The following is a 9,255-nucleotide window of genomic DNA, read 5'->3' as shown; positions in this document are numbered from 1 at the left end:
GTTGTCTGACTATGAACAATGTCAGACAAATCCCCTTCTCCATGTTGTAACTGATAACCTCCACTGATAGCACCTTGAGAGGATCCTAAAGCTCCCCCTAAATCTAGTACACCCTTAGGTACTCCCCCTGAGTCTTCTTGTATTGGATCTGCATGGTTATTACCACCATGGCCTGTACCCATGTACTATGGTATTGTTTCTTCCAGAGTCTCAACAACCACAAATTCTGAATTTTCACCAAACTCAGCACACCAATTCCAAGACATTCTTCAAACACATCTCTACTCACTACTATTTTCTTGTTATGTGGATCATAGAGTCTATGTGCCTTGCTGCCTTCCTCTGTACCAAAATACACCATAGGGACACTTCTGTCATCCAGCTTTTTTAGATTTGGCTTAGCTAGTCTAACATGTGCTTTACATCCAAGTCCTTAAGTGCCCTAACTGAGGCTTTCTCCCATTCCAAGCCTCAAATGGTGTCCTATTCCCCATAGGTTTGGTTGGAAGCCTATTCAGAAGATGAACATAATACCTCACTGCCTGACCCTAGAAAATGCCTGGTATCTTCATACTCTTCATCATTGATCTTGCCATCTCCATAATAGTTATGTTTCTCCTCTCCACAACACCATTTTGCTATGGTGAGTAGCGGGCTATCAGCTATCTTCTAATCCCTGCCTTCTCATAGATTTCTCTAAATGCAGCTGCTAAGAATTCTCCTCCCCTATCTGATCTCACACACTTGATCTTGTAACCCAAACTATTTTCTGCTTCTGCCTTGAACTTGGCAAATGCATCACTAGCTTGGTCTTTAGATTTTAGAACAGAAACTATCATCCACCTTGTGCAATCATCAACAATCAATATAAAATATTTACAGCCACTAGCAGTCTCTGGAGTTATTGGCCCACACAGATCTATGTGTAACAGCTCAAGTGGCTCATCTGCTCTCCATCTCGATACATGAGGAAAATTACATCTTGTTTGCTTTGCTGCTAAACATGACTGACAAACTTGATCTGGATGATCTATTAAAGGTACACCCCCAACCATCTCTTTTTCAGCAAGCAATTTCAATGACTAAAAATTAACATGCCCAAGTCTACCATGCTAAAGCCATGACACATCATTCACATTAGCTAGCAAACACACTGGATCAACAGGTTTTAGTTCAATCTTATATAATCTGTTTGCAGATCTCTGCACTCTCATTATTACTCTTTCAGGATTTTTCTCAGACACTTCAATCAAATCTTCATCCATGACTACTCTATGCCCAATTTCAGTTAACTGACCAAGACTCACAAGATTACTTCTAAGCTTGGGAATGAAATACACATCATAAAGTAACCACTGATCACCAGAAATGCCTTGAAACAGAATTGAACCTCTACCCTGAATATCAAGAGTTGATCCATCACCAAAGGTTACCTTACCAGAAATAGTAGAATCAATTTCTCTAAACTTTTGTTGATCTCCAGACATATGATTGCTTGCTCCATTGTTGAGGTACCACACATCTCCTGATGAAGTATCATCATCTGCATAGTACACCTCTGGATAGACCTTCACTTCACAAAACAATAGCTTCTCCTATCTGTTTTCCAAAAATAGCCCTTCTGAACTTGGGTGCTCAAGCCTCCAAGGCAAGACCGTCTCGGCGAGCAACACCATGGGCTCATACTCCACTACACTAGTATAGTGAGCTTCTTCTTTCTTATTTTCCTCACCTGGACATCTATTTGCACAGTGCCCATACTTGTGGCACTTAAAGCATTTGATGTGACTCTTGTCACATTTGCCAGCGCCATCCTACATAGCATCTCCCTGTCCGCCACGACCACCACTATTCCCTCCAGGGCCACGCCCGCGACCTCGACCACTGCTCTCTTGTGATCTCTTCTCGGACCCTGTCCACTTCTGCCTCGCTTCTCACTCGGCTTGCATCGCTCAGTCCGCTTCTGCCTCACTTCCCACTCGGATTGCATCAACAGCACCTGACCAGTGTCTGTCTTCGCCACTACACCTGCTCCCCACCTGGTGCATTCTTCATACGCCTTCAGTCGACCCACCGCCTCCTCGAACGCCAACTTCTTAAGATCATAGAATTGCTCTATCCCTGCAACCACATTGATGAACCGCTCGGGCACTGTGTCGAACAACTTCTTCACAAATGCTGCATCATCAAGCGATCCACAAAGATTGCCATACCAGACTGACATCCCCATCAACCGTCCAGCATACTGCTCAATCGAGTCATCCTCCATCCTCATGGCATCAAACTCGCTCTTCAGGATTTGCAACCGCGCCTCCTTCACCCACGTTTCACCAATGAATCTCACTTTCAACGAGTCCCAGACCTCCTTCCTGGTCTTCTTCGCCGCGACTTGCATCAGTAGGTCATCATGTAGACACTGCAGCAAGCATGCCTTCGCCTTCCTATCCTTCGCCTTCGCCGCCACAACGTCGTCACATCCTGTGATGACGTCTCCCGTGACGGCTCCAAGATATCCCAAACACCTTGATCCTCCATGATCACCTGGACTCGGAACGACCAACCGGTGTAGTTGGTTGCCGTGAGTGCCGGATAGTGAATTCGATCCCCACGATCACCGTTGCTTGCGCCACCACTCCGGTCACCCAAGGATGGATTTTTGGTGTAATTAGCGAGTGATTTTGGCTTTGTTACCAAATGTTGGAACCGAGGATCACAATCACAACGCTAATGATCAATTGGCTAAGCCTACTGAGAAGGAACATGCATGAACTCTGCTGAACGCGAACTGGCAACTGTCAGAGGATAGTGCTCTTTTGCACTGATATGTTGGTAGGACCATTGTTGTGTCGACTAGCCAGGCGTTGTTATCTTCACTGATAGAACCTAACCGGTAGGTGATGCAACCTTGTGATGTCATTGTCAGCACGGATCCCATCAGCAGCATCCTTCACATTGATTAGGTTGAATCTTGGAAGAACGCTTGATAAGATGTAGCCGCATTAGAGAGCCTAAACAGGAAAGTACCTGGCTTCTCAAGGGAATCTTCAAAAATTCTTGAGTTGAATTGATTTGTCGTGGTTATTGAGACGTCAAGTGCTTCTTGGGTCACTGAATCTTTGAGGAGACAACAACAACTTTGGAGCTTGCCATCAATGTCTGCCTCGTAGACCCAGGATCCAAAAATGAAGACTGATCTTGACAAGAAGATCATGTTATCAAGGTCTATGGAGCTCTCAGATGCAAATCCATCCTTACCTAGCATGCCAACTGTCGATATTTTACCGTCGATAGCCTACCACAAGAGTACCCGGGATAGTTGTTTGGGCTTCAGCATAAGCTGGAACTCGATGGTTAATATATAAGAGACAATTAATTATCTTGGTCAGGCCCTCGAGTTCAATCTCGAGTAAAAGCCTTTACGTCCAATTGGCGTTAGCCTTTGCGTTAGACTGATTGTATTATATTGTTCATTGTTACAATAGATGCCCTCAGTCTCTCTTTATATCAGTAGAAACGGTTGAAAGGTGATTTACTATCCTAGACGGATTCATAATAGTGTTTCAATTCTAATATAAAAGGTAGTTTCTATAAGAACCTGCCTAGTCTGGCCTCATTCTACTCAGAGTCAGAGTCACACCTCGCTACACTTCCTTCTGGAATCGTGAGCCAGGCCGAGGCCCACCTTCTCGTATCCTGTCGGTGAGGAACCCTCAGAATCCCGTTCCAACACAGTCTAAAATTTTATAGTGGGCTTTTTTATTTGAAGTTGTTAGGAGTCCCAAATATACATTCTAGTTTATAGATTTTAAAATCAAAAATTTAGAATTTCTAAATTACTATGAATGTTGACACACAGTTAATACCAAAATTGTCGTCCTGAGCTACATGTTTATTGTTGATAATTTTTTTGTTTGACTTTGTTTAATTTAGAGTCTCAAGTATTTGTTTCAGAAATAACGGATGCCATACTCACCCCTATTAATTAATAAAAAATAACGGTCTCCAAAAATAAATTCAACGGTAGTGTAGAAGCCATTGTTTTGTCAGGTAATATATTTCTTAAGCCGCCATTTTTTACCTAGGTACTGAAAAAGCGGCGCGTTACATTTTAGTAATTTTGAGATTCACGTGTTCAAGCACACCTGAACCCTTATAAATAGACAACACTATAAGGCCCCGTTTGGCACGGCTCCACTTCATCAGTGAAGCCGTTTTTTTTGCTTCAGCTCCGTAAACAACTCTATCGGTGGAGCTATAGCTGTTTTAGTAAAATTGTTTGGCAAAACAGCTTCACAGGTGGCTTTCCTTAAAATATGCTCTCACAGAATGCCATGTAGGACGAGGTGAAGCCGGGAGAAGCTACTATTTTTGGCTTCTTCCCACCCTAAAGCTATGTGAGAGCACGATTTTAGGAGCTTCATCGATGGAGCCGTTTTATTTTACCCTGTTTGGCAGAAAATAGCTCTAAACGGCTCCTGAAGCCGTTGGAGAAGCTCTGCCAAACAAGGCCTTAGTGGATAGTTCCATATAATTTAAGATACAAAATTTATTGTTCTCATCATTTGGACATAAAAAAGGATACAAAAGCCTCTAGAACACATAATGCTTTTTGAAGGACGATTGTTGCCCCTGTCTGACATACATAATGAACTCTTACGGATGTGCCCTTGCTGTTGACATCATGTGTGGAACAGTAAATGCTGCGAAACAAAGTTGAGTCATATAAGATTATCCCTAATTATGTGGTTCAAAACGTTAGTGTAGAAAAGAAATATATATTTTTATGCACTTACTTCCACATTTAATTCCGCCAGAAACAGGGTTATGGCATTCCCTAGCAAGACGAACAAGTTTACGTGCGCTAATTTCGTCTTGTTCTCCCACTGTGAGCTTTTCACAGACACAATTCATGCGAGAGTGTCCCACGGCATGAATGCATGATATGCTTGGTCCAACATAGGGCTTCCCAACTATGAGAGTCTTTCTGCATTTGAGCAAAACCAAATTTTTCTCCTGATAACAATCTTCCTCACCCCAAACATGTTGCATCATAAACATGGTGAAAAATAAAAAAAAATACAATGAGTCCTACTTTCATATTCATCATGTGCCAATATGGTATTGAAGCAAATATGAGCAAATTGTTCTTTTGCTAGCCTACAGCTTATTCTATGGTGTACTTCTATTTATAACAGACAATAAACTAGACAGAGTACAAATTAATGTTCGAAAATCCTTAAAGAGATAGTAGCTCATTAATATGCATATCAACAAACAATGAAAATCAAGTTCTGGAAATCTTTTAACCAAATAATAATGAATCGTGAATTACCTCCAAGCCATTCAGAAATAATTATTTTACACCATGTACAAAATTAGGATGCCATTAATGTTCAAAAATCCTAAAATAGATAGTAGCTCATTAATATGCATATCAACAACAAGCAAAATCAATTTCTGGAACTCTTTGAACCCAAGTAATGAATCGTGAATTACCTCAAAGCCATCCAGAAATAATTATTTTAGACCACGAACAACATTGGGATGACTCATTTAATTCGGATATCCTAGTGCTTCATATCTTCGTGTTGGCAATGTCATTTAATTATTGGCAATGTCTACATGCAATTAATAACACTTCGTCGTAGGCTGAAGCCTTGTTGATAATTAATGATCAGAGGGATTAGAGTTAAAGAAGCTTAGCTGCCAAATATGTGGTTAGGCCAGTCTCAATGCATGTTTCATGAGAGTGTCATGCATATTAAATAGGGTGCCATATAAGCAAAATTGCTGACTTAGAGCACGACCAACGGCACTACACCACGTGGTTTTTGTTGGATTTTAGTTAGGCTGACCAAATTTTATCAAATTAAAATCTAATAAATCCTAAGGCCTCGACCAATGAGTATTAATCCCATTTGGAAAAATGACTAGAGGCGTGACATATTGCGTTGAATTACACATGGGCTCGGGCTAGGCCAGTCCATGACATATTGTCGTGCCGGATGGTCTAAGTTTTCCCACCCGTTTTAGCGAGCAGGCCCTCTAGGTAGGTATCCTCCCCATGTACCGGTGTCCCAGGCATCACCCCTCCTTGTCAGTCGGCCACCCGCGGCCGCTCCTCCTATGCCAAGGTGAGCCCCTCTTCCAACCACTCTAGTCTTCATCAAGCGCTGTGTCAGCGACGAGCACCAACGACACTAGGTATGCCTGCCCTTTCTCCTCCAATCATTTTATGCAAAGCTATCTATATTAGGATAAGGTCTGGTCTAATCCCAAGTGTATGCATCTATTTGGTTATCGGTCGGATATTTTGGTGAGACTAGCAGCCTATTAATTTGTGGAACACTAAGAACCTCACCAAGCCTTGACTGATTTCACTAAAGTTGCTATTGGTGAATCGCCTGCAAGGATGAGCACAAAGCCCCAATGATCGGAGGCACCGTACAATCACCAAGTGGTACATGATGATCATAACAAGCACGGACTAGCTAGGTGATAACAATCACCAAGAGTAACAAGAGAATCCCAATCTCTCACAAATATGATCACCAGGTCAAGAGAGGGGGCGGGAGAGTTTTCTCAGCTCTTAGAGGGAGTTGAGATGTCAACAAATGGCCAAGACAAGTGTTTTCAGGTTGACTGGTCGATCCTGGTCGACCCTAGTCGACCAGGATTAGTCATTGACTAGGCTAACTAATTGACCCTAGTCGACCCTGGTTATCCACCAAATTGTCCACTTATACCAGGAAAAATATGCCTTATACCTCTATATATACTATATCGTATACACAATAAAGCAAGCATCAAGTCTGCATTAGTGTTTAGATTGTGAGTTACTTGTAGGAGTTGGTTTCTTCTCTTTTCTGCATTGTCCAGAGGTCAATATTCCTATCCCAAACTCCATTTCTTTGCTGACTTGCTGCTGAAGCCTGGAACACCAAAGAAAACCATAATTAGCAAGTAACAAACATTGGATTTAACACACCTGAACAACAGCACTGTTGCAGTAGCAAATAGCTAACATTTACTAGACCATAGTAGCCACACAACCAGCATATTACATAACCAAAGTCACAAACATTGGATTTAAATAGTTTAGCAAAAGTAGGCAACTAGCCACAATCCATCTAATCAAGCAAACCATTATTCAAAGTGAAGCCTCCATCTTCATCTCCAACTCCATCTCCATCTCCAGGTGCAGAACATCATCCTCCATTCCTATTGCTGAATCAGATTCTGCATTCTGTTCTTGGTATTCATTGTCATCTTCATCAAGATCTTGAGCTGTCTTCCTTGCATGTTTCCTGTTCCTAGCATATGTCTGACTCACAGCCAGCCCCGGCCCTGGGGGGTTCGAGCTGTTCCATGGCACAGGGCCCTTGACGTGAAGGGGCCCAACCCCATATACGGAAGCTGTAGGTATAGGAGCCCAATAGCCGATAGGAAAGCCAGGAGCCAAAGGACACGGAAAGACATGTACGTGAAAGTGAAACGTCCATCGTTTTTCTTCTACGTTGGCGCGTCGGCCAAGTTTCATACGTATATACTTAATCAAGATTTAATTTGCATTTGCCCACAATCTTTTTCATTAGAATACAGGGATTTAGGAATTCTTACCGAGATACATGTAACTAAGACAACAAATGGTCATTTACTAGATGAAATTGATATTGATGCCATCATCGATGATGTCGCATCAATAAATATTAGATGACTTCGCATTTATAAATGTTAGAAAAAACTTTTAAGGTAAAATATATAACTTGTTTAATAAAAATGTATTTTTAGTATATATTACATTTATTAAAATTATTATTATATTATTGGAGTTGTATTAAAGGGCCTATCTTTCTAGCTTTGCTCCGGGCCCCTGAACTGGGCCGGCCCTGCTCACAGCAGCACGAGCAGCAGCAACCCTGGTCATGTTATGACCCTGTAGAGTCTGACTTGCACCAAGCTTCATTCACATGAGCCCAAGTCACATCGTTGCCAGTGCCACCACCTTCCTGAACGTGAACTGGTTCACAATTTTTATTGATCCATTCATTTTCCCACTGAAGCAAGAATGGATTGCTTCTCTTTCCTTTGGAACCCAGCTCTCTAACTTTTTTAAGAGAAACTTTACGATGGTTGGAAAAAAAACATGGGCCATCAATTGGATGAGATCGGACGGTAAAAATATAGGAGGTACCCAATAACTGAAAGTAGCTAAAGGTACCAAATTGGTGGATATAGTATCAAATTAGGTGAGGTTAGTACTAAACTATGTGGGGCAAAGTCTATTTTTTATTTTATAGTATTTTTTTGAATATGGGTAAATTAGTCATTTTAGTACTGTCATTCAAGAGAAAAATGGGATTTCGGATTTCCCACGTCGTCTATGTTTGAATCTAAACCAATCCATGGCTGCTAGATCGACTTTGTCATATGCCAGCACCCACTCGATATGCAGCAGCCGCGCAAGCCATTGGTGAGCGGTGGTGAGGGCGCATCTTGCTGGGGCACATGTGCCGCCTGGAGCCCCGGACCAAGAACGGCGCGAGCTGCAGGTCTCCGCCTAGAACGCTCACGTCCTCCTTGAACCGCTCGGGAGGGAACACGAAGGGCTCTGGATAGACCATAGGGTCATGCTCGATGCCCCACATGTTCAACATGGTTGTGGTGCCGGCCTGAACCAGGCAGCCGCCGACCACCGCGTCGTGCATGGCAAGGCCTGCACGCGAGAGAGCAACGGCGTGGAAGGGTGGATGCTAGCATCTGGAGGTAGGGTAGGCAGGCCATATAGGCGTTGGACATGGCACAACCGCGGCCCATGACGGTGTTAGCAGTTAGCACCATCGACTGTTGTGGATTGCCGAGCTGTGCGGGCGTTTGCTACAGACAGGCCGTCTGCTACAGAGTAAATATACAACCTTAATTAGTACTAAAATACCCTTTCTTGATTGATTACATAGAAAATAGAAAAAGATGAAAGACCCTGAAGGTACCAAGATACTTTTCCAACCATAGTAAAAGATCTCTTTTTTTAAACTATTTTCCATCTTTGGTTGAGTTCACATATACCAATTTGCTCTAACCGGTTCCTCTTTTTTGTAAGGACCTACACAAAATACAATATTCAAAATCGCATACCAATATTGCTATTTGCTATCAAACTCAATTACTTAGCAACAGTACAGTAGCACTTACACTAGAAAATTCACTCCAATTACGTCCACATCCAGATGCGCTGCAGCAAAAGGCTAATAATCC

Source organism: Sorghum bicolor, chromosome 7 (assembly GCF_000003195.3).
Source record: "Sorghum bicolor cultivar BTx623 chromosome 7, Sorghum_bicolor_NCBIv3, whole genome shotgun sequence".
NCBI classification, from domain to species: Eukaryota; Viridiplantae; Streptophyta; class Magnoliopsida; order Poales; family Poaceae; genus Sorghum; species Sorghum bicolor.
The sequence above is the reverse complement of the archived record's forward strand: the minus strand, read 5'-3'. Positions refer to the sequence as shown.